At 38.5% G+C, this 23,815-nt stretch overlaps 1 protein-coding gene across 1 annotated transcript in view; it reads right to left on the bottom strand.

Annotated features, from left to right (window-relative positions):
- LOC101743688 (uncharacterized) overlaps positions 1–23,815 on the bottom strand; it is a 99,909-nt gene that overhangs the window by 75,563 nt on the left and 531 nt on the right. The window lies entirely within an intron of this gene.

The following is a 23,815-nucleotide window of genomic DNA, read 5'->3' as shown; positions in this document are numbered from 1 at the left end:
GACACCCTGTATATGCAAGCTTATAATGAAAATGTCGCAAGCGAGATTCAGGCGTCTGTCAACTATCTTGTGGTCTGTGATGGCTACCGCCACAGTAGAAATAGACAGAATGAGCATGCCGTTATCCTGCCTATTTTTGCGAACTGCAAGACGTATTTTTTTTAAATTACACGATCTCCCTTCCCGCATCTTGGAGCCGATTCGTGAATACGTGTTCGATAGATACTTTTTTTCAAATTCATATTCGTATTTATAAGCGACATAAAGGCTATATATATTCTTATATGCAATAATTGAGAATCAATATTCATAAAAAAAAAAAAAATTATAATCGGGAATATTTCTGATAGCCTCGCTAACAATACGACTATGGCTGAATTGGCACATTAGCCACTGTGTAAGCATGGCTGAGCATCAAGCCACGGCCGAGCCCTTGTTATTTACGAATACGCTAAAATAAAAATTAAATAAAAACACTATTCCTAGCAATAGGAATTTAACTTAGTTATTTTAAAATGTTTTTCAATCTGTCCGTATTTTTTTTTCATTACGGTTGTTAAACTATTGAGTTTGCGATCAAAAATGTTTTAAAAGATCACAAAACCAGTACTGGTGACAATCCTTAAAGTTTTAGCCTTTTACCAGAACATAGTTGTGATATTGATGAGACATTAAACTCATTTCATGCTTTTTATGGAGGCCCTTCTGTGGTTTTTCGCCTATATTTTCTCTTCAAACGAGGATTGAGTTTACTTATGCACCGTAAGGCATTGCCACTAGCATTACTATCATAGCGGTGCCATCATGAGAGCGAAAGAAATGGTTGTTGAAGTGCATCCAAGATTGAAGTTGCCGCCAGCGTAGAACATTTATTGTAAACGGTATAAAATAAAACGTATTATTTTAAACTACAAGAATACTGACCCTACAAAGTTTTATTAAATACGTAAGACGGTTGATAGAAACTGCTCAGACGGAGGAGATATCGTAAAATTATAATTAAAAACTACAGTTTGTTTTTTATTACGGTACATTTGTGGCGGTAGCAAATAGAATTGAAAAAATCCGATAAAAACCTGAATCGCGTTAACGATATTTGAAAACGCTTTCCAAAGATTTTCCCTCTGTTGTTTTCTTACAACCCTATTTATTAACTGTATAGGAAATATCTCATTTATAGGTTAAAGCACCAAAGGGATAGCTCATGTTGTTTGGCCCAACAGAGTTACCGAAATGTCTCGATGTTACGTTTAGAACGACCCTTTGAATACCCCGAAATGTCATACATTATTGTAAGTACATCGTATAATAAACACAAGTAGCAATAAATCGAGGATGACTATCGTCGAAATGGCATGAAAACCGATATATCTGATGTCAATATTGAGAAAATCGATCAATATCGAAATCCATCGCTGTAATTGACAACTAATAACCTGTCATTTACCCTATTCTATAGTCGATGTTAGTAATAATATGTCTAGTAGTCTAGTTTAGAAAGGGAACTAATATATAACTATAAATAAAAGTAGATTAGTATTCAAGCACATTTCATAGACTGCCTTTCTGTTACATCGGTATGCGGTCTAGAAAATCACCAACCCATCTCTTCTCGTGCGGTCGGTCTTAAAGTCTAAGGGATTCCACGGAGAATGGACAAAGTTCTCTAAGTATTTTATCAGTGCACTGCGATCATCAACTGCGGAAAACACAGGTGGTAGGGCAGATTGTAAGACCGAGTATACCGCGTAGCACCCATGTGTTTTAAGTATTTTTAAGGAAGATGCATAAAATAGTCTAACCTAACTTGTGTCACGTAAGGACATATAAACTTCGTTCAATAATGTTTCATTTTAGCACAGTTTAGTACATAATATTCCTGTATCTAGGAGTTAATGGACTTAGTTTAATTGCCCCATTAGTAAACTAGCATATAAAGCTAAGTACCTCTTAGAAGGGTGCGATAGTTGGTTCTAGAGACGCAGAATACGCAAAGGTACTTAAGATCTATTGTTAATATACTGCAATTTTTATATTCGGTTCATTGGACAGCTTCCTTGGGCACCGAGATTCGAAGAAAAAACTCTAAACCTTCTAATGCTTTTGTTATGGTAATAGTCAAAGTTACAGAACCATACAATAACAAAGTTGCGATTTTAAGGCAGAATTCTCTTCAATATTTACCCGGAGACGAGCAACTGCATTTGTGGTATCAGAGGGCTATGGCTTCGACTCAAATCTGCCCATTTTGGAGAGCAAAAAAAATCCCGGACAATGTGATACAAACTACTTCCGTGATCTAAATCGCTGGTCGGAAATACATGGAATGCGAGAGCAATGGAGCTGCGGTCAAGCCGAGCTGCGGTCCGGTCCGGTCCGAACCGTTAGCGTTTCGATTCTGGCAACGGAATCTGCGGTCTGACGGATGGTTACACGGGAATTGATGTCAGCTTTGTTTACCAGGAAACTGGTTGGAAACTGGACTTCATTACAGAATTTGTTGACAGTTAAAATAGAATAAAGGATTAGAGATTAACTAACGCAAATAGAAATCGATGCGACGATAAACTATGTTTTCCAAAATCCGCAACTACATTAAATACTTATATTAAGTATACTAGGTATGATCGTTAGGATATTTAATAAGCTACCAAAGAAATTAAGAGACCTAGACAATTTTCATTTTAAGAAAAAACTAAAGAATCATTTTATTAGTGAAAATTATTATAACACAAATGATTTTCTTAGGAACGACATTGCAAATAAATTGATTTCTTAATTATTAGTTGAATTATATGGTAAATTATATATTAACATAATATCTTGCACTGCACTAAAATTCGCCTGTCAAATAATGACAAAGCATACACGCTGCTTTTAACTTTATGTAATAACTCATTTTCACTATGCTTAGCGAATAAATGATTTCTTTCTTTCTTTCTTTCAAAGCAACTTAGACGTCGATGTTCAATTAAGTGTACTTTTATCTTTTTTAAATTCTATTAGTTGGCTATGCAATTTCGTCGTGTATCCTATGTACATATATTCTTGGTAATTCCAAATAAGTTTTATGAAATTTGCTAACGCCACAAAGTTGGTTATCTATTATACCATAGCTACAGCATTTATTGGACATTAGTTAAAATTAAAACTGATAACTAAAAAACCACTGATCACGTATTTCTATGTAACGATTTCTTTTAATTTAGCACCGGGCTTTCTATTATCTCGAAAATATAGTTAGCGCAATCGATATTTTTGTTAAACTTGTTCTGATATGAGTCGTCTATTATCAAAGGTGGCAATCTGTGCATTTGGACAAAAAAATGTTATTGATATGGCAATACAGATTGATTTGAATAACAATCGTCTCCTTCAAAGAATACGGTTCAAAACCTGCATTAAATAAAGTATTAACTTAACCTGTTATTTATGTAAGATGTCGTTCAGAAGAGTTTTGTGACTGCCAAAGGAATACAAAGTCAATAATTCGTTTTTCTGATTTACCAATAGTTGTCCAAAAGTCACATTGCCGGCTTTGATAATAGTCGACTCATATACCTATGATATCTGTTCGCTCTCTCATTTAGTCTAAGATAGGCTCCTGTGCGTCACTAGAATCCACTCTACCATGCACGAACCACAGACAACTTAGTTTAAAACAATGTACTCCTCGGTTTCGCTAAATTTAAAATTTCACGAAACACCGCTACACTTTGAATTATACGAGTATATACGCTTTAAAGCTCTCTCAAAGTGTGGCCGTGTTCGTTAAAGCGGTTACGTAATTATTCAAAGTTGCGCTTTGAGCTTTTCGAACGAATACAGGCTGCAGGGTAAGTTGAGTTAGTTTACGTGTTAAATAGATAAAATCAAAGCAGTGTTTCAGTTGAGATATGCAATTGCCTTATTGAAGATCAAAATAAAAATATTTGTTGTTTTCGGTAGGCAGCGGCTTGGCTCTGCCCCTGGCATTGCTGAAGTCCATGGGCGACGGTAACCACTCACCATCAGGTGGGCTGTATGCTCGTCTGCCTACAAGGGCAATAAAAAAAAAATATCGCTTTAGTTGCATATATTTTGTTCCGACAACCAGTGTGCTTAGTCCGAGTTTTTTAACGTACTCGATAGTGTAAAAGTTAGCTCATATTTGTATGGAATGGGATTGTTTGCGTACGTTTGCCGCTAGGGGCGCTGTTCCAACTGCATACAAAAATGGCTTTTAACTTTTACGCTATCGAGAACGTTAAGAAACTCGGATTCTCTCGGATTCTCGGAACTCGGAGATTCTGCGAAGCACAGCTCTTGCTAGGGTTCGTGCTAGCAACATCGTCAGGTTTGAGCCCCGTGAGCTCACCTACTAGTTAAGGTTACGCTGATATGGTCGCCCTAGACCAGGGGCTCCCAAACTTATTTTGTCACTGCCCACTTTGAGAATAAATTCATTTTTAGCGCCCCCATCTTTCACCTACTGAAAAAACAACTATAGCTCAGTTAAGAGTAAGAATCCTCCTGAATGACATTACAAATCGCCTCCCAAGTCTCTATAGACAACGCCCCCATTATTTTTCTGGGTCTCTTACCGCCCCCCTTTAGGCCTGCAGCGCCCACAAGGGGGCGTTATCGCCCACTTTGGGAAAGACTGCTCTAGACCATCATTTAGGTAGGAAAAAAAATTCTGACATCTTCGGATAAACAAACGGACAGAGACTCACCTTATTATCCCCTTATTATCCTTAGTGAATGAAATATTTTCTGTACGTATTTAAATACGTTAAAACGCCGAACGTACTTCAAAGGAAACGTTCCACATTCATATGATCCGGGATCCGAGGCTTTCATAAAAGCCTAATACATATTTACAGGAGGATCTGTGTAAACGAATCTATTCTCAGCACGTCGCCGCCGAAGACGCTGGAGATATTAAATTCGAACGAAAATAACCTCTATCCACTAAAGTTTAGTGACACGTTTCCTGTGATGGGAATAAGCTTAGATCTACGTGTACGATCAAAAGTAAAATCTTTTTGTCTATAGCGCACTATGATGTTATTATTGGAGAGTGAAGGAGTAAAGATAAGTTTTTTTTTTCATTGCTTAGATGGGTGTACGAGCTCACAGCCCACCTGGTGTTAAGTGGTTACCGGAGCCTATACACCGCGCGAAAGGCAACCGACCAAATTAAAACTACATTGGGAGGTCCCATAAACTAGTGCAGCAGGGAGAGATGGCAGGACATCGTGAGACGCGTCAAGTCTGCCCCCTCCAGCACTACAGGACGATCACTAACACTCTGTCAAGAGTAACACGATCGAGAATAAGAAAAAGACTAGACATCACAACGTCAATGCAACTCTGATTGAGACATGAGGTTCGAGTCTCAATATTATATCAGGGGCTATCAGCTCACATCCCACCTGGTCTTAAGTGGTTACTGGAGCCCATAGACATTCACAACGTAAATGCGCCATTTTTTTTTCCCCTACCTATACTGATAGCCTTGACAGGCTATTTCAGCTTCACCCTAACGTTTGTAGGTGAGCTCGCGGGGCTCAACCGGAGAGTTGCTTACACTGACCCTAGCAAGAGCAGTGCTTCGCAGAATCTACCACCGGATCGGAAACGCGACCCACTGAGAAGATCCGGCGAGAAACTCAGTGGGCTGTGTCTATGGGTTAGTTCGCTCGTCGAGCCCTTCGTCGCAAGCGACGGGTTCGACGAGGACGGTGACCGGTGCTTGTGGTGCCTAAAAGCACCGTTAATGGATCAGGAGGATCCGTAATGACGTGCTTTGGGCGACGTCGACGGTTAAGCGTTCGGTCTACTGGGTCGGGTATGTAATTTCCAGCGGCTACGATGAGAAGGTTCTCATGTCGTGCCGCCTTCTCAAAATGGCGCAGCAATGCCGACTGCAGATACTTACTAACTGAATCGAGCTCCAGGTCATCGTGGAGATCTACGTTCCTAAGGAACCAAGGCGCTCCGACGGCTATCCTGCAGAATCGTGATTGAATAACCTGAAGGGATTTCAAGTGGGTGCGGGCTGCGTGAGCGAACACTACGCTTGCATACGTCATGACGGGGCGTATACAAGTTTTGTAGAGAGTTACCTTATTACTGAGGGACAGCTTGCTTCGACTACAAAGCATTGGATAGAGTCGTCCTAGAATAAACGCGGCGCGGTCGCGTACCGTTTTTATATGGCGACGGAATGTCATCCCTCTGTCGAGGGTGACGCCTAGATATTTGACCTTCGAGACCCACGGTATGGGCTGGCCAAAGAGAGTGATGGGAAACCACCTTAACATATAATTTCTAAGGTCTCAGTATAGTTACAACGGCTACCCCATCCTTCAAACCGAAACGGGTTGCTGCTCAACGGCAAAAATAGGCAGGGCGGTTGTACCTATCCGCGCGGACTCACAAGAGGTCCCACCACCAGTAAAGTATAAGTAACGTAATAAGTAAATAGAGTTTTAATTTGTACTTCGGGTATAATTGTTATTTTGTTGTAACAATATTATAACCTGAAATTGCGCGTCAGATATAATTACGAATATTAAACGGAACATAATCTATAGAAGTTGCAAACGTTTATAACAAAATATACTGCGCTAAGATACAAGTTTATTGAAATTAAATACACATGCAATACAAAAAAGGTATATAAATAAGAAATTTAATAACCATCATTGACATAAAGAAACCACAGAAGCAGCATTTAATCGTATAGTATATCAATTTACTCGATGTCCTTGCAAGGACGTGAATAATGGACGCTGGAAGCGTTCGTCTGAAAACTTACGCAGCCAGACAATAAAATTGCCGGCCAAGAAAAGGATATTTCTTGAGATTCGTAATTACAGTTTAGCTTGGGAGTTCTCGGCGGGAAACTGTTCAGAAGACTATCTATCTATATCTATAAAACTATTACGTACACATATATACAAAAATGTCTACAGACGTTTACGGTTTTATTACAAGTATTTGATTAGAAAGGTTTAGGCATTGTGTGTTGTACAGTGTAATAAAAGTCAAGTCGCATAAAATATTTTTATAACCAGTAGTGTAGTGTCTTCTGAGCACAGAAAGTTTTTTTTATTGCTTATATGGGTGAACGAGCTCACAACCAACCTGGTGTTAATTGGTTACTGGAGCCCATAGACATCTATGACGTAAGTGCGCCACCCACCTTGAGTATTAGTTCTAAGGTTTCAGTATAGTTACAAAACAAATATAGTAGACTCTTCAAACCGAAACGCATTACTGCTTCATCGCAGAAATAGGCAGGGTGCTGATACCTACCCGTGCGGACTCACAAGAGTAGATGTCATTATACTCAAGTACTGGCTTCACAAAATAAAATAAAATAAAATAGAATACATTTAAGTACGCTAAAGATCATCTTATTTGGTGGATTTAAATAAAAACAATAAAATAATTATTTGACGAAAGGCATAGACTAATGGTTTAAATTTCTCGATATGATGTACAATAACGCGAAAATTTTCAAGTAACCTTTATAAAGCAAGTATATATTATAACAACTAAATAAAATCACAACATGATTAATGTAACAAATTTTTTGTTCTTCTTATACGTGAATTTATACAATTAAATTACAAATGAGTTTAAATCGTTAATAAATTCAATATTATATCTATAGTTTTTTAATATTGGCCCAGTTTTCTTTTTAGACACCTGAGGTTTGTTACCACATAATATCAAACGCATCAAAAGAATAATTCTTTGTTTATTCTACCTATTTGCTGGTAACCTAAAGGCTATTATTCCAGCTAAGCGCAGACGGGTAAGTGAGCTTACGGGCTAAACCTGAGGGAAATGTTTCGCAGAATCTACCACCGCATTGGAATCGCGACCCAATGAGAAGATCCGGCGAGAAACTCACAGGATTATGTCTATGGTTCAATCGTCGAAACCTTCGTCGTAATTCCAGAGTTTGACGAGGACCGTGACGGGTACTTGAAGAGCCTAAAAACACCAAGAGTCGATCCGGTAGATCCGACAAGACATGTTTAGGGCGACGGCTTTACGATGCCCCATCTACTGGGTCGGATATATAATCAGCAACGCCTACGATAATCGGGTTAAATCAATCAAATTAATCTATACGAATTTACGGATGTTCCGTTATAACTACTGAACCATGCATCCGATTGACTTGAAACTTAGTATTCATGTAGAAAATAAATGTACTTAATGGATAGGCTAATAGTTATATGAGTGTTTCACTCCCTAATAATATTGCTAATTTTAAATGCTCACTGAAGCGGACGAGTAGGGCTAGTTTTCACATAATGTCAGAGTCAGCCCTGAGACTGCGATACTTTAAAACCAATTTTTTTTTTGGATGGAAATTATCTACATCTTGTAGCGGATGCCCCTGAACTTATATGTTGTTAAAGTTAAGGCATTTAATTATGGTATAACTAAAAACACAGAAAAATAAAAAATACAAGTCTTAATTTGTTTTATAGACAAATTGATTCAATTTTATCTATTTGTGGTTTCTGAAAATTTTCAAAATCCTTCATTAAAAATAAATATAGGATAGGTAATATGTTACTGCCATCTACAGGAGCAATGAGAAACTAATCGAAGCGATGCCATCTAGTGACCGACGCCCGTAAACATTTTGTTGAGTGCTTGAGTTGCTTATCTCTAACTAATTTATGTGTATTATCTATAGTCAGATCCACAAGCACTTTATTATTAGTTCGCTTAAAACAAAGTAAAAACTAGTCTAAAAATAGCGTTTATGTTCTTACCACAAAATACATTCTCAATTTAAGTGGTCTCAGAACGTTTGTTGATTTTTATCGCATAATCTTGCGATTTTAACAAGACTTCAGCCATAATTCCTTAAGAACACTGCTGCTGTTTACTCTCAAAGCTACGAAAGTTTGTTCTGAAATGTTTTCAAGGGACGTAATTTATCACTCGAGACTGCCATCTTTGAATTTTAAAAAATCTTTGCCTTTTTGCGCGCTATTGTATTATTTCCAGCTAAAAAGTAATGTTTCGTTGATTTACGATTGTTCTTGTATTGTTTTAGATTATTTTTTTTCAAGGTTTTCCTTCGATCATTCTTGTTTGATTTAATAACTTTCCTTTATCGTATTCCTTCGCACCACATCATCGTGATATTTAATTAGCTTACTTAAGCAGGCTTACAAAACATTCGTATATAACACTGACGCCAATACCGTTATATCGGTAATCGGTATATCGGTAAAGCAAAAATAAATTTAATGAAATTAGCCTTTGTGAAATGTAACTACAAAATGAAATCATCTATATAAACTACATACCTATGTATAAATAATATACATATCGGGATACCATTTATTTAGCTTACTATCTTACCGCCGCAGATTTGCCTCTGCAGAACATACTTTATGTTGCCTGGTCGGAGATCCGTGCTCAACAATTTCTCTACCTAATTGCTGGTAGCTTCGAGAGGCTATTCCAGCGTCGCTGAGCTGGTAGGCGAGCTGATGAGGCTCACAGCCCAAAAGAGCTTGCAACACTTGTTCCAGCAAGAGCAGTGCTACGCTGAATCTCCCACCGGATCGGAATCGCGATCCACGGAGAAGATCCGGTGAGAACTTCAGTGGGTTTCCTCAGCAGTCAGATCGAAATATTTCCATACCCAATTTTGTCAAAATCAGTTCTGTCGGGATATAAAAATATAATAGACAGAGTTACTTCTTAACTAGTTGGTGAGCTCACGGGGCTCAAACCGGAGTGATGCTAACACTGCGGCTTGAGCCCCGTGAGCTCACCTACTAGTTAAGGTTACGTTAAAATAGCCTCTCAAGGCTAAGCTGATAGGGTAGGGGATTTTTTTTTTCTTTAATATTAATAATTTTATATGTATGTATGTGTCTATTAGCTATAAAGGTAAATTTTAACAAACTTTCAGTGACGAAACCAATTTTGCCACATACTTTTTTAAACAAACAAAGCTTATATTTGGCTGTCCCTATTGACAAATTCGTCCCTATCTACCTGTGACAACTACATGAAGGTCCTTTTAGCTGCTCAGCTGATGGGCCCCGACAAGCAAGAAGGCAGACAGAATTAAATTTGGAAAATCCCCTGTTCATGTTAAATAGCTCTACTTTTCTTTAATGTACAATCAGAAAAAAAAAATATAAATACAAAGTGTACAGACACGCCGAACATATAACATATTGATTAAGTACTGGATACACATTCACGCTTCCCGATACGTTATAAACTAACAAAACTAATTGTCTGACCGTGACTTTAATTGAGCAAAAGCTGCCGAATACGTCTATCTGTATTAGAAGTAATTACATACAACTATTTGGATCCAGGAAAATCTATTAGTGGTACCTCATCGATCTCACTCGATTTTATAGAATCCGTAGGATGTTGAAACTATATGGGATCATCTTAGCTTATCTATTGTATAAGCTGCTATATTACTCTTGGTCGTACAAAGGGTGGTAGAATAAGTAACAGAGAGACTTGGTGGTGGACAGAAGCGGTGCAAAATAAAATGCAAAGAAACAAAGATGCCTTTAAGACCTGGTAGTCCACTCAAACTTCTGAAGACCAAGAAAAATATGAAGGGATACAGGAAGGAGACTAGACTAAATAATAGCGGTGGCGTAAATTCCCGAAATACCATATACAAGCAATTAGAAACCAAAGAAAGTAAAAACTTTAAGCACGATTTCTAAAGAATATCGTGCAAACTACGACAGTCGTATGTTGCTTTTTTAGACTTGAAAAAGCCATTTGACTGCGTCCCAGGGAATACGATTTGGTGGAGCTTTCGCAAGAAATGTGTCCTCGAACATTATATTAACATCACAACCGACGTGTAGAAGGATGCGAGGTCAATGGTACCGAAAGTAGTGGGTCAGATATAACAAATAACGGTTGCAAGGCTCAGTACATGACTTTTAATGACTTAGACTCGGGTGATAATCTACCGATTCCCATTGATGGTCACTTGTAACAACGTGAAATCAATACGTGAATGTTTAAGTGGTATGATGAAGAGATCTAAGAACTTAAAATGTAATAGCATTCAATTTAAACAACAGCGAATAGCCGTAGCGTGGCTAAAGTGGTGAGAAGTATCACTTGCGACAAGAAGATGCCTGTCAAACTCATGGGTTTGATCAGACCATAAAACATAAGTTCTTATGTTCATAACATAATGAAAATATATGAACATAGCCATTTATAACTTCTTATGTATGGCTATTTTCATATCGTCACACATCTATTATCGTAGGAGTCACGCGATACATCAAAATTAGAAAATAAATAAAACAAGCAAAATAAAAAAATAAAACCCAGTTAACGGTTAGAGCCACCGCGTCATATCTTATAAAAACGTAATGCAATCTAAATCTGGTTCGTATAATTTTACACTACTTACATTAATCGTAATATTTCAGTCGCATATCCAATTAATTTAGTCAATGGGATTCAATTGCAGCTAAATAAAAAAATCATTGCTGACTAAAAGTCGCCACTAGAATTGGAAGAGATGTCTTATGTATTAAAAACAAATATTTAAAGGGTTTTTGGAAGGATTTATTTAGAATTGTTTCAATAAGCATAGATTAGATTAGCTCGACTCCACCTTAATAAGCTGCTTCCAGAGTCGGAAACCGAATATGAATGCCGACTTCAATCTTGAGAAACTCTCAATCCCATTGCAAGAAAAGTTATTCTACCTTACAAATAGGAAAACAAAAGCTAAGTTTCTTTGATTTTCAAAGCTAATCGAAAGAGAAAAAGGCTCTCACAAAACGCACTGTAGGTAGATACTCAAGGTAAGTAACAGGGTTGAATTTTCATCCTGAATCGCTGCACACGGTTCTTACTTCTCAAACAGTATTTGGTATTGATTCTTCTTTCCAAATCTTATCCATCTTGGACAAAGATTCCAGTTCGTTTGTTACCAAACGTCCGTGTTGAACTGGTTGAGCAGAAAACAAAGAACTCAACTCACTCAACAGACAAATCGTTATGACCCTAACTATATCCCGCTATATAAACTGTCTGTAGTCTGGATGCTAGACTAGATTCTAGTGCAATCGATCCTTTACAAGGGCGTCGACCCTGTGCTTCAAGCGGCGTCTAAAACCGATGCATTCGGTCATTAACATATTAAGTCATTGAAACGAATTTCAAGACTATCAGAACAAAGCAGAGAGGTTCTTTTGTTCGCCAAAATAACCCGTTCCTAAGCCGTTCAATTCCAAGTTTTGATTACAAGTGGGTATTTAAAATGAAAGGCCGTCTGTCTAGGACCGCATTGGCAAACTTTGCGATGATTTATCTGGGAGATTTCTAAGCCATTGTTGGCAAATGGTTTGTGACAATTAATGTTTGCGCGATTCAAATTCAAAGAAATGGCGATTAATTTGGGAAATTGGCTTTTCGTGAAAAAATAAGAGTGTAATTCACACGCTGTAGAGATGAATCCTTCAGTAGTATCATGTCTTATTTTAGCGATCTCTAAATACATGTTTTGACTCTTTTTAGCGTCGCTAGTTACAAATCAGAACAGCGCTAAAGTTGTTTTTACTTCTAAGCCCCGAGTTTTCATTTCCTACGTCACCAAATTACGAATAGGATACCTCACTTATCTTTCCATGTTATTTCATGTTGCTGGTCGTTTCTTTTTATGTAATATGACCAGGTAACGTATAAACAGCTATTTAGGAGTCGACTAAAGCGAGAAAGATATTTCAACATACCCTCAGGTTAAAATACTGACATATCTATACTTCTATACTTCTATACTATATATATATAATATTATAAAGAGGAAAGATTTGTTTGTTTGTTTGTTTCGAATAGGCTCCGAAACTACTGGACCGATTTGAAAAATTCTTCCATTCCATTAGAAGCCGACATTGTCCCTGATGAACATAGGCTACTTTTTTAATTTTTATTTTTTATTTTTTTTTGGTTTCATGTGTGTTTTAATGTTTCCGAAGCGAAGCGAGGGCGGGTCGCTAGTAATAATATTATAAAGAGGAAAGATTTGTTTGTTTGTATTGAATAGGCTCCGAAACTACTGAACCGATTTGAAAAATTGTTTCACTGTTTGGAAGCTACAGTATTCCCGAGTGACATAGGCTATAATCTTTTTTGAAAAATATTAGGGATCCTTACTAAAACTCCAATAATGTAACCCAAAGTGTGAAAAATTATCTAAAATATTCTTTACATCGTGTGCCCTGCGAAAATGATTGATGATAGAATAAAAAAATGTACTACGACTTTATAGAACACATTATTATTTACAAAAAGTGTTTTTTTTTTTTTTTTTTTTTTTTTATTGCCTTTGTAGGCAGACGGGCATACGGCCCACCTGATGGTGAGTGGTTACCGTCGCCCATGGACTTCAGCAATGCCAGGGGCAGAGCCAAGCCGCTGCCTACCGCTTAATACTCTCCATAAGCCTCGTTTGAAGAAGGACATGTCATAGCGCTCGGGAAACACCGTGGAGGGGAGCTCATTCCATAGCCGGATGGTACGTGGCAAAAAAGATCTCTGGAAACGCACTGTGGATGACCGCAGTGGCTCCAGGTAGTATGGATGAACTCTACTCCGGTGGCGGGCGGTGCGATGGTAAAAATGAGATGCTGGTATCATCTCGAACAATTCCTCAGAGCACTCCCCATGGAACATACGGTACAAAATACAGAGGGAACCGAAGTCCCTCCGCAGACCCAGAGGCTCCAAAAACGCGACAGCATATGTCTAACTATTATAGTTATGCCGCAATAAGTGTTATTTTATTTAAAAAAAATAAAACAACGTCAAATATCGTTGAAATTTTTGTTGAAGACCCGAGCGGAGCCGGAGTGGGCCGCTACGATAAATATTTTGAAGAAAAATTAAGAACTAAAGACAAAAATGTTCAATTATAAACTGATTTACATAACACTTCTAAATTAATAAAGAATATTCTGGTTATTAATTGTGAAGAACAACTTTACTTATTACAATTTCTCTTCGATTATGAAAACTGAGTCTTACTAACTTTTAATTGGAATTGTTGGACTGTAGATGTAGCGGCTACCGGCCCACGTGATTTCGAAGTACATTATCATGGCACGTAGCTTGAATGCTGATAATTTCCAAAACTCAATACGGTATATTATATAAATATCACATCTATTTTATGATACTGTAAATAATGATTTGGGCATAAAATGAAACAAGACTTATGTTGATTTGCCATATTGGCGGAGAGTGTTGAGTAGTTTTGATTTGATTTGATTTGCTACCAAGGCCTTTATGGTTGGTGTCGCAAAATCGTCCATTAAATTCACCAACGAGTTGGTGTGCTACCATTGATAGATTAAAAAAAATACGATAAGACGATAGTGGTAGCTCGGAAAGTATTTTATTTTTATTTTTACTATTTAAAAACTTATCACATTGTCAGCATCAAGCCGCGGTCATCTAAGCAAAGTGAGTGTATTTATTTACTTACACAGGCCTGAGAAATAATAATTAAAAATACATAAATAAAGACAGCACAGACTGTTTTTATGTCAACACAACTTATTTCTGTACAAGTGTAAGCAGCAAAACCAGATAGGAGATCTAAATTTTGGGTGTGAAAAATTCCATCACACGAAAAACCACATCGTTTCAAAAATAAAACTCAATTAACTAAAAAAATTATAGCGGAAAAAATAAATAAAACAAAAATAATGATTGCCACAGGGAAAACAAATGCTTCTTTAAGAATCTTACAAATGTTTATCAGCGGGTCTAAGATTAGCTCATAATTCATAAACGAACTAACAGAATGAACAAAAATATTTATTTTACGTTCGCTCGCGCGTTTTGTTACTATGAAAAATTATGTTGAAACATTCTCACAATAAACAATATTCATGAGTCGATGGATTACGTTTTAAATGTTTAAATATATTTTGAGGAATGCAGTTTTTGGGTTACACAGTGCCGGTATCTTATAACTAAAATTACAGGAATAATGTTTTCATAATCTTTCATATTTCACGTTTCGTATAATTTTGTAAACTAGTTCTTGACACTAAAACTGCACAGGTTTTATTAGTTTTTCGATAGTGAAACAGTCAGTTTTGAGTTTTTGCGAAATTAAAAAATACACGTTCGAACTAAAGCTGTTATTAGTACTGGTTTGTGTTCGCTCACGTGGCCCGCATGCGCATAAACTCTTTCCAGGTCATCCAATTCATGTTCTGCAGGATAGCCGTGGGAGCACCGTGGTACATGAAGAATATCGATCTTCACGACGATTTAAATTAAGAACTGACACGTAAGAATCTTAAGGTAGCATCAGTGGCGTAGCTAGGTAATGAATTGACAACACTGCCAATCTACAGAAAGAATTTAGGAGAATTCCTTAGGCATAGGTTTTGAATTTCTCTCAACTGAGTTGTCATGATTAAAGTGGGGTTGCAACCTGTCATCTTTATTTTGAAAATGGGAGAAATTTCCAAAAGTTCAGTGCGATCGAGATTTCTGGTAAGGATTTGAGGGCCCCCTGAGCTTGAGGGCCCCGGGGCACTGCCCCGCCTAGCCCCTAGGTAGCTACTAGGTAGCATCAGAGCGCTATTTCGATAAAGCGGCGCGTCATGATAACACTCTTATCGTGGCTGCTGTTAAATTACATATCCGACCCAGGGGCGGGGCAACGAAAAGCCGCCGTCACCGAAAACATCGGATGCTCCGGATCTACTCTCGGTGCCTTTAGGCCCTTCAAAGTTCGACGAGCGAACTAACCCGTAGATACGACCCACTGCGTTTCTCTCGGATCTTCTCAATGGGTCACGATTCCGATCCGGTGGTATATTCTGCGAAGCTCTCCTCTAGCTAGAGCTGGTGTTAGCGAATTCTCTCAGGTTGAGCCTGTGAGCTCACCTACCCCTCCGGGCATAGCTGGAATAGTCCCTTAGGCTACCACCGAATAAGTAAGAAAAAAAGTAAGTACATATTTGAATGATAACTTTTTTTATGATCTTAGTCATTATATCAGGCTACGGCCATCAAATTCGTTTTGTCTTCAAGTCCTTATTACGTATGAAGCATTCAAGTTAATATACCGTCTAAAATTATATAGAAGGAATGCGTTATATAGCTAGAAAGATACGGGTCAAGCTAGTAAAAGATTGTTAATACACAGTAACAAACCTTGATACCCTTTCAAGGTCTATATAATGATGTTCCACACGTTTCAAGGTTTTTTCATGCCAAATGTATACTGTCGCCCCTATTTTTCATTATTAACATAATAAGTACAAATCATGTCTATTACAGTTCATGGAATAAATCAATAATATGTACTGATAATTCTTTGTAAATTGTACACACGTGACGAAAAATTTCAAAGTGTATGATTTCGTCTAACAAAATAAAATACCTACTATAGAATTTACGTAGAATTACGCTACTAGGTAATTCGTTATTTTTCTTCTACTGTGAAATTCCCAAATTATGTTTCTGACTATCAACATAAAAAAGTCGTAATTGATATTTCTTATACATTTTCAATATTAAAAAAAAAAAATTGTTAATGCCCTTGTAGGTAGATGAGCATACGGCCCATCTGATGGTGAGTTGTTACCGTTGCCCTTGACGTCAGCAATACCTTGAGCATAGCCAAGACGTTGCCTACCGTAATGTGATATGTAATAGATATACTCGTATTGTGTATTGCTTTTGTCTAAATAATTTGCTTTAATTTTATTTTTTCTAATTAAGTGTCTAAAATTTTATAATTATTAATCTGTATAATCAAATTTATTAATATACTAGCTGACCCGGCAGGCTTCCTAGTGCCTCAATCTATATAAATAAATAAAATAAACTTAAAACAAACAAAAGGAATCCGTCCGACGGGGGACACATCAAAGGAAAAACAAAATTGTTTGTTTTTATATAATTCCGAGCATTTTCATATTTTTTCACTTTTTAAACCTTCTCTGGACTTCCACGAATAATTCAAGACCAAAATTAGCCAAATCGGGCCAGCCGTTCTCGAGTTTTAGCGAGACTAACTAACAGCAATTCATTTTTATACCTATATATATATATAGATATAGATTTATTAGTGTAGAAATTATCATAAAACATTTTTTGAGCCGTCAAAATATCAATGGTTCAAAAAAGAATTGTGAAGCAAAAAAAAACGGCGAAGCAAATCCCAGAAAAGAGGCACACAGTACAGATGTGATATAAAATATTGAAATACTTTCTCTCGCAGGATTACGTTCGCATTTCCTCTTAATTAGCGCAATTTCCACTGGCCTGGTGTATACCCGAATCAGATATGATTACATCTATTTTTTGCCAAAAACTTGAAGCTTCGTTGTCTCAAAGTGGCCTAATTCTTAAGATCGGTGGCACTCATATCGGATTTCGCGATAAGCCGATACTCAAAATCGCGGAGCACCGATTTTTCTAGGTTTCTGAACACGTGTTCACGAATACCTTTCCCGCTGAGCGAATAACGTAGTCTAATAAAATGAAACCCAATGAATTTATAAAATTTGTGTAACTAGTAGCGCGAAGTAGTCCGCACGTGTAAGTACAACCCACCTACATACGTATTTTTGCAAAGCAATCACGTATTACGTTTGAAGGAAGTCCGTACAGCCATTGTACTAAGCCTTTAATCTTACGTTTTAATGTGAGTAGAGGCATTTAAGCTGCGGTGACTCTGAACACAATATAAAATACATGAGCTGATTAAGGAAGTAGTCCATGTATTATTGCGTCGTTTGGAGTGCCATGCCAAGGGATACACTTAAGCAAGGAGATCGAAGTTTTCACGGGACAAGGCTGTTTCGGTCGCTACCTGCACTTCGTCACCCGGAGGGAGCCGACGCCGCGCCGAAGTGCCACCACTGCAGTGGCTGCAACGAGGACACGGCGGAGCACACGCTCGCGTAACGCCCCGCTTTCGCAGAGCAGCGCCGCGTCCTGGTTGCAAATATAGAACCAGACTTGTCGCTTCCGACCGTCGTGGCTACGATGCTCGGCAGCGACGAGTACTGGCAGGCGATGCTCGATTTCTGCGAGTCCACCATCTTGCAGAAAGAGGCGGCGGAACGGCAGAGAGAGAGCTCTTCTTCCCTTTTGGCGCTGTGTCGCCGCCACCGAGAGGGGGGGTCTGAGGAGGGCGTTTGTCCAGCTCCGGCCCCTATTAGGACGCAATCTCCTCCCGGTGATGGTCAAGGAGCGACCTGAGGGCTGCGCCGCACGTTACCGTCACTCTTGCGCGCTGGCGCCAGGAGGACGGGACGATGCGTCGGCTGCTGCGGCCTGCGAAGAGGTCCAGGTTGACGTCGTCGCTGTCGTAGCCGAAGAGCAACCCGGTCGGCGGCGTATCACGTTCCGACCCGGCAGGCTGGTTCTGGCCCAGCGGAGTATCCCGGAACACCAGCGGCATCGCCCGAGAGGCCTGGTAGGGTCGCCGTACCGCGGAGATCTTCGTTGGTCGTCGACTATCGCGTCAATGACCCGTCAGTCGGGCGTCCTCGGGGTGGCGGCGCGTGTCTGGTTATAGTGTTGACCGCGGGAACTCCCTTACTCTGAACGGCTTCTGACCCCGGACGGAGATCGGATGTCGGATGTTTTTTTTTTTTTTTATATTGCTTAGATGGGTAGACGAGCTCACAGTCCACCTGGTGTTAAGTGGTTACTGGAGCCCATAGACATCTACAACGTAAATGCGCCACCCACCTTGAGATATAAGTTCTAAGGGTCTCAGTATAGTTACAACGGCTGCCCCACCCTTCAAACCGAAACGCATTACTGCTTCACGGCAGAAATAGGCAGGGTGGTGGTACCTATCCGCGCGGACTCACAAGAGGTCCTACCACCAGTAATTACGCAAATTATAATTTTGCGGGTTTGTTTTTTAATACACGATGTTATTCCTTCACCGTGGAAGTCAATCGTGAACATTTGTTGAGTACGTATTTCATTAGAAAAATTGGTACCCGCCTGAGATTCGAACACCGGTGCATCGCTCAACACGAATGCACCGGACGTCTTACCGCTTATGCCACGACGACTTCATGTAAGAGTGCAGGGGAGTCGTTTAGTGCGGTAGGGCCCTAAAATTCCTTGGGCCCGCGGTCTGCTCCCAACACCTTCAGATCGTCAAGTCCCACCTACCCCGCGCGCCCCGTAGGCGCGGGGACATCGTATTGCTTCGCGTCAAGAATAAGCACGATGAGGGTACATATCCGTGCGGGCTTACGACAATAGGAAGGTGCGAGCGAATCCGAGCGAGTGAAATTGCTCGGTGGACCGACGACCCGAATGATGTTATTGCTCGTAACTTGTATATATGCAAGTTTATCTTTTGAATGTCGTGGACGATATTTAGGGAAATTTCAAATAACTGGTGATCTGTGGTAGCCTGCTGCTACACATCTACTACTGTTAATTATGGGTAACATTTTCGGGTCAAATTTTATTACACGATCTTATACCTTGATCGTGGAAGTCATTCGTGAACTAGCGTTTGAAGTACGTATTTTCATAAAAACAAATCCTCTTAAGGGATTTCAGCATCGGCATACTTGATTGGATCGCTTGATATTAGTATACCGGGCGTATACTGATATATTTTATCCCACAAAGACTTCAACAGATTATGATAAGGTTTATCGCCAGACCGATAGATATACTTTTGAGAAATAACGTAACGTAAAATATCCATACTTTCTTACTAACCTCATAAATACAAAAGTGAGTGTGGGTATGGTATGTTCAATTTCACATCTTAACAATTCAGTAGATGGTAATTAAATACGCGGTATCAGAAAAATACATATACCATATTCAGAAATACAACAGAAACATCCCACTGAGTTTCTCGCCGGATCTTCTGTGGATCGCCTTTCCGATTCGGCGGTAGATTCTGCGAAGCACTGCTCTTGCTAGGGCTAGTGTTAGCAACGTCTCCAGGTTAGGGCCCCGTGAGCTCACCTCCTTGCTCGAAGAATCTAGTATAACTCCTCAAAGTTACTAGAATATGTAGGAGAAAGAAAAAAAAACTGTTTCCGACGGTTTTTTTTGCACTAACACGAGTCACTCGGCTGCAGGTAAAAACTACATAATTGTAAATCAAAATTAACAAATTATTCTGTTACATTTGTAACAGTGGACAATGATGCTGTAATTTCGAAGCCACGTACATGACTTAGCGAGCAAAGCGAGTAATTCGTTCGAGTCGAGCCATTAGCCGTAAAGTAATATAATTAGGCAGACCTCGGTAGTACATTAAGCTGGATTTGTGCTAACAAATAAGATAATTAGATTAGCAACAAATAAATTGATGGCTTCTCGGGTCTGAGTTTACCATTTCTAAATTAAAGTACCTAATGTTTAATTTACTTCTAAGCATTTATATTGATTAACACATCAAGTAAATTTGAACGTTTAAATAATAAAATATAACTGATATATAAGAAAGGTTCAAATAGAAAGTATTCATATAACGATGCGTGACATTTTTAAATAATTAAAATCAGTTAACTTTCAAAACCTTATTTTTAATTTGTTATTCTTTTAATTATTGTTTAATTATAATACGTTGTTGTTTTGTTAAGTGTATAATGTGTGTGATGTGATTTCTGTATATTTTATTTTAGTTAAGAGCAGATAACACTGAATAATGTTTCGGATGTCATGGCGGACAGACGTCATACACAAACCCGTTGTCTCTAAATCACTAATTATTCTTGCAATCTCTGATTGTTTAAATAATTTAATCGTCCGTATAATTAAAATAATGAAGAGTCAACACTACAGTCTCCATATTTCAAGGATTCCTGAAGGTCACCGTCCACCATGGATTTCTGTGCTGATCAGTACACGAATCAACAATCATAAGCAACAATCCGGCTCCCGATGCCCCGGTATTTGGATTATTATTGCATAACAACACATGGCCACTTAAGTGAGAGGCCACACTTTGTAGATATTATGCAGTTTACGATTTGTGGTTAATATATTATTATTTGAAATGCAAAAAACACATTACAGTCCGAAGAAACCCATAACGGATAAACCGACAGCTTTTACAGCTTTAAATAGAGAGACAAGAAGATGATTAGTAATTTCTTTTAAAAATGTATTTCAGATTTGATTGATCGTCATTTCAAACCATTAAATTATTACAATCCTGATCATGCTGCAGTTTTTACAGGTAGCAGAGTATTAATGTAGCACAGTAACGATGGACGAATTAGAGATGTTCAAATCGATTCGATAGATTGTAAAAACTTCTCGATTCTCATTTACTCCGCCACTCGACTCGAATCGAATTGGAGTCGGTCACAAATCGCCACTGTAACTTGCGATGTGCGTCAATGGAACGATAGTAGCGAATCTCGAGAAATTCGAATAATGAAGATTGTCCCATGTCAGCTTCGATATTTGAGTGAGTCAGGCAGATAATCTTGGCCCCAAGTACCATTGTCGATTGTTTTGACATCACGGAACCGGACATCTATCTTACAAAGGATTAACTCAGTTCAGTGTGCTTAGTGCGAGTTTCTTAACGTTCTCGATAGCGTAAAAGTTAGCTCATATTTGTATGGAATTGTTTGCGTATGTTTGCCGCTAGGGGCGCTGTTCCAACTGCATACAAAATTGGGTTAACTTTTACGCTATCGAGAACGTTAAGAAACTCGCACTAAGCACACAGATCTATATGTCATTCCTATCGTTTTAGCATTTTTTTATTTCAACACGCCTCAAATATATATCAGGTAAAATGTTGTATAGAAAGCTGCTATTGTTCTTTACTTAAAGTAAAGTTAGAATGTTTAATTAAGCTTCGTTTTGTTGATTAAATATCTTCGTTCGAAATGCGTGCACGAGAATCGCAACTAAACCCTTTGATCTCGATTTTAATGAAATTACTTCGGTGTTTCGAATTGGATAGCTTTAGGTAGTGCAAGGTACGTTGAAGCATAATTCTGAATTAAAATTGAAATGAGTGCTGCATGCATATATCACTCAGGACTCATTTCGAAGCGCGTTTGAAGAATTTAACACCATGTAGCCCTTACAATAGACAACGGTGCGAGATTTATTTTCAAAATTTATTAAAATGTACTAAAATAGATCTCCGAGTGGTTCTCTGGTTCTCTCCGAGTGGGACTCCATGGGTTTTGTTATGGTTGTGGATGTATAATTTGGCCTCTGAGTTCCTCGACGGATCCACTCAGTGGGACGCGTTCCGATATCGCAAACGCATCTAATTGGCGAAGAGTAGGTGAGCTCACGGGGCCCAAAGTTGACGGATTTGCTGACACTAGCCCTAGCAAGAGCAGTACTTCGCAGAATCTAACACTGGATCGAAAATGCGACGCACTTAGAAAATCCGTCGAGAAACTCAGTGGGCTGTGTCTGAGGGTTCATTTACTCGCCGAACCCTGCGTTCAGTCCGCAGAATCGGATGTGGAATGTCAATCTAAAGAGTAAGGCAATTTATGAACGACAGCAAAGCCAAGGGGCCCTCTAAACAATCCACTAGCGTTAGAACACGTGTTCGTGTAAGACAGATGTCGATTCAACTTTGACAATTTTAATTTTGTTTTTGGCATGGAGTTCCTTATTGCGCGTTTTGTTTGCGGGCTGAGAAGCTAGACCGAGATAAGTGTAACAATAAAAAATGACACCAAAAACATACAGTCTTTTTTAAGTGATTTTTGAGGCACTTTCATACACGATTCTGTGGACCGAATCGAAAACAGTCGACGTTGCCGTAAACACGTCATTACGGATCTTCCCGATCCATTAACAGTGCTTTTAGGTACCTCAAGCACCGGTCACCGTCCTAGCCAAACCCGTCGCTTGCGACGAAGGGCTGGACGAGTAAATTAAACCACAGACACAACCCACTGAGTTTCTCGTCGGATCTTCTTAGTGCGATCTTCTCGCGTCAAATGCGACCCATTTCCGATCCGGTGGTAGATTCTGCAAAGCACTGCTCTTGCTAGGGCCAGTGTCAGCAACACTCCGGTTTGAGTCACCCTCACCTACACGTCAAGGAGAAGCTGAAATAGCATCTCGAGGCTATCAGCATAGGTAGGGAAAAAAAGAGGCACTTTCCAATCATCTAGGAAACTGAAACTCTCCTCTATCGATTCAGTTAGCCGTCAAGTTGGAGAATATTCAAGTCAATTTACGTATTTATAATAAATAATAAAACAGTAAAATATTTTTGTCAGTATTATTCCAACAACATCCATGTATACCATACCAGCTTTATTCGTATTTATTCACATTTTATGGTACGTTTAATTATTTTAAACTGGCTTTTTATTTTTTATTTAATCATTGCTTAACACTAACACAAAATAGATATAGAAAAAAGACCAGTTCGAAGAATGATGATGTTCGAAATGGGTTGTCCTTAAGAGACCTCGCTTTTGTATTTTTAAGTTTCACTTATCTTCTACAGCTCGTGTATCTGTCTGTAAAAAATGCTATTACAAAATCCAATGACATTATGAATTTACGTACATTTTTTGTAGTGCAAAGGCAAATACTGCATAAGCTAAGAATGATTTCCTTTTTACAATTATCAAAACATATGTATTTAAATAAACAAAAATATCATTTTTATATGTCTATAAACATACTTTTAAGTTATGTCAACATCTGAAATAAATATGAAGCTTGAAGGCAAACATTTTGAAAGAAACGTGAAATAAAACTTAAATGAAAAACTGGAAGAAAACTCATGAATGAGTTAAGCTCGCCT

The sequence above is a fragment of the Bombyx mori genome, chromosome 15 (assembly GCF_030269925.1).
Source record: "Bombyx mori chromosome 15, ASM3026992v2".
Lineage (NCBI taxonomy): Eukaryota > Metazoa > Arthropoda > Insecta > Lepidoptera > Bombycidae > Bombyx > Bombyx mori.
The sequence above is the reverse complement of the archived record's forward strand: the minus strand, read 5'-3'. Positions and strand labels throughout refer to the sequence as shown.